Below are 3,557 nucleotides of genomic sequence, written 5' to 3'. Positions count from 1 at the left end.
CACCGATCCCCTGGAGAAGGGGTTTAACTAAAACATGGTTGTTGGCAAATGATGCTTTTATTTCTGAACCCCTAAGCACTGCACATATACATTATATATATATATATATATATATGCCTCTAGTGCTATGAAAATCATACTTGAAGCCCAGATTCCAACTCCATTTCCTATAAAATTTTCATTACAGATTACTGCCCTGTGGTGGAACAGAGGGCAACTTTATTAGAAGATGCAGCAGAGGAGCCTGGCAGCAGCAGAATGAGCCCGTCGACAGCTGCAGATATTCCTCTGCGAGATAGAGCAGAGTGCTGGGAATGAAACAGATTATATATAAAAAAGCAATCAGAGCAATTCCTAGTAAAGAGCCAAAGACCCATTTAATTCAACACTTACATAGACGAGGCTTCAAGGGTTTAACTCTGTTAAAAAGAGGAGGACTGGAGGTGATGGTTACAAACTCTGGCTTGACTTTCCCCCTGTTTTATGTATTTCTTGTTTAATCGGCCCTGCTGGTTTGTGCCATCCTTGGTCTCCTGCAGGAAAGGTCCTGTCAGAGAGCCCTCAGTGCCTGTTTGACTGCTGCTGCCTCCCCTCCTCTTCCTCCCTACCTGACACAGGTCCTGTGTTTCCTAAAGACTTTGCCAGCAGCAATGTCTTTGTACAAGCCATGGGGATGATCCTCCCCAGTGCAATCCTGCTCTTCCCCATCTCCCCCCCTCACTTATTGCACTATAAAAGGAGCAGAGCAGACAATCTTCTTCCGCTGTGATTGATGAAGGCCGCAGTGGGACCCCGAGGCGCGGAGCATCCCTGGTACCTGTATCCTTTCCAAGGTGCTGCAGCTGCAACAACGCGCCGCAGCCCCGTGACTTCCCCCCGCTGTCATTTGTCATCGCCTGACACTGATAAAGAGCTTCTCCGGCGCTGTGTCTTTGCAAGGGAACATATCCATATCAAAGCTGCTTGGATCATCCCTTTGCAGACTATAACTAGCTGCTGCTGCTGCATCTTCTGGCCTAGTTTCCTTTCCAAACTCAAACTCTTGTTCTTTTCCCCCCGTGAGCTCCCATATGGACGTGCACCACTCCCATCCTGCCCTGGAATGATGCTCCTCCAGCACCCAGGGCTTAAAGGCTCTTGGGAAACACAAAGGGGTCGCTCAGCTTCCACACTGCTCAGCCTGACATCTTTGCTAACGCAGGTTAACATCATGCATCAGCCTCAGACATGCTCCTGTATTTTAACTGCAGCAGGCACCCAGTTGTGTCCGGAGATTGGGGCTCCCTTCCCTGGTCGGCACATCCTTCAGATTCATTTGGGCCTCAACCCTTCAGTCCTTTAAATGGCATTAAAAGGTTTCCATGTGCAAGGAAAACCCATTCTCCAGCAGCATTTGACATGGGATAGGGCTCCCTAGGACATGGGGATGGAAGTGCTGCAAGCAGGTACATGGAGCCACAAGTCACGGTGTTTGCTCAGTAGCAAGGCAAACACTCACCTCCCCTGGGACGCATCACAGCTACAGGAGCAGGTTTGGGCAGCCAGAACATCAGCAGTGTAGCTATAGCCATTAGGAAAGTCATCTCCTGCCTTTCAAACAGAGCAGATTTCATCTGGAAGTCCTGGGAAGGGAGCAACAAAGAGTTGCAGCATTTCTTTTCTAGAGAAAAGCTTTTCTTTTTATGATGGCACTTTAACAAGAGCTTAATGAACAGCATTTTCTTGTGTTTGAGAGGCACAGACAGGCCAGATAAAGCTACCAATTCATTAACATCCCATCATGAATGTAGCCTCCGTATTCCCCAGCCATATGGTCAGCACGATATGCTTCCAAAAAACAGGGACATCTACAAAGGCTTTATTACCATCAGCCATCATGTTAAAGTAGCCTGTGGTTATATGGGGATGGGGAACAGTTTATTTCAGGATGCTTTGGGAGTGAAGGAGCACAACATGGCAAGGGAGGCAAGGTGACTTTGTGGGATGTGAGCATCCCTCTTACTGCTGGCAATCACCTCTTGCTCCGGAGCAAAACAGTCTCCAGAGGGGATGGATACACATCTTCAGGAGCTACCTGCCCAGGTGGGAGACACGGCATCTGCTTCCATCTCTCTCCAGATTAATTCCCCATACGATTAATTAAACTGCCCAGCAGGCTGAATCCTGTGTCCAGCAATTAGCCATATCCGAACTGAAACCATGGAAAACCGAGAGGTTCTCCCCATTCCCACTACCTGCAGCCCCCAGCAAGCAGAAGCAGCATCTGCAGGCAGCATTAGGTGGCCCATAAATAGATGTTAAGTCACCATATGCAGCTGCTGAAAGTAGTAATCTGTAAAAGGTTCCTCACTCTCACCAAGGCAGGCACGGTGCCATGCAAACCCACGTGGAAAAGCACCCAGGACTAGTGCAGGTAATTATAGCATCCTGAGATGGCAGTCATGGCATGGTTTGGGTTGGAAGGTAAAGCTCACCCAGTCCTAACCCCTTTGCCATGGGCAGGGACACCTTCCACTAGAGCAGCTTGCTCCAAGCCCACCTAACTAAGCCTTGAACACTGCCGTGGATGGGGATGACCATAGACCACGGGAGCTCTTCCAGGCTTTCCTGGAGGAGCAAAGGAATTTGCTTCAGTGCACACATGGACCAGCTGCAGAGGAGCACACGGCGGATCCTATGGCCCAGTTCCTCTGCTCACACACAGCCTGGGGACACTTGTCCTTGGAGCCCCCAGGAGGCATCTCCCACCCTTCCCAAGACCAAGCCACCACCTCCTCTCCTCAAGCACCATCAAAACCTGCCTCTGGGTTCCTAGCACCAGGCTGTGAGTTTCCCAAAAGGCAAATCGCTTCTTCCTTACTCCGGAGCTCCGTTTGCAGTTCAGTGAGGCACAGCGGGAGGGTTTGCGCTCCTCCTGCACCAGCCAACCTGTGTCAGCATTTCATTCGGCAGCCCTGGAGGGGTTTCAGTGGTTTTAAAGAGGAGTTTTCAAAGCTGTGATGGCTTTGAAAACAACGTGGAGAGTTCTCCTTACTGCAGGAGAGGTTAATGATCCCCCTCTGCTACAGAACTAAACCGGACATCGTCATAAATAATCGGAATAAGACATAAAGCATCACCTGGAGTCATTCAATACAGAGAACAGGTAGGAGTCACGGCGCGTTTCCATTATTCAGGGTAACTGCTAGGTGGGAAATCTTCAAAGTAACGGCAGTCAATTAAAAAATGAAAAGCAAAAGCCTGCAATTAAAATATTACTTAAATAGAAATAGATTCTATTATGTCTTGCCTGGGAAAACCGAACACTCTGGCTCCTGGCTGAGGCTGCAATGCACAGGGGTGCCTTCTCCTCCTCTCTGCATCCCGAGCTGAAGCACCAGCGGCGTGATGCTGCGCAGCCCTGTCACCAAAGCCCACGGTGGCACTTGCAGACGGGTCTTTCAGAACTCCGCTCTCCCTGTGGTCCTCACTCCAGCTGCCCTTAGGGGTGCAACTGCCTTGGTTACATTCCCACACACTGGTTTTGTTCAGACACGTCCAAAAGGACATTTCATAGA

The 3,557-nt window shown here is 49.6% G+C and overlaps 1 long non-coding RNA gene across 1 annotated transcript; it reads right to left on the bottom strand.

Moving 5' to 3' along the window:
* Nucleotides 1–232: 232 nt before the first annotated feature.
* On the bottom strand, nucleotides 233–3,197 carry LOC136021994 (uncharacterized). Its single transcript, XR_010615958.1, has 3 exons — nucleotides 3,120–3,197; nucleotides 1,499–1,622; nucleotides 233–308 (listed from the first exon to the last, which is right to left on the bottom strand). It is a non-coding gene; the product is annotated as an uncharacterized LOC136021994 (long non-coding RNA).
* Between the last annotated feature and the right edge of the window lie 360 nt (nucleotides 3,198–3,557).

This window comes from Lathamus discolor, chromosome 14 (genome assembly GCF_037157495.1).
Source record: "Lathamus discolor isolate bLatDis1 chromosome 14, bLatDis1.hap1, whole genome shotgun sequence".
In the NCBI taxonomy this organism is placed as follows: domain Eukaryota; kingdom Metazoa; phylum Chordata; class Aves; order Psittaciformes; family Psittacidae; genus Lathamus; species Lathamus discolor.
The sequence above is the reverse complement of the archived record's forward strand: the minus strand, read 5'-3'. Positions and strand labels throughout refer to the sequence as shown.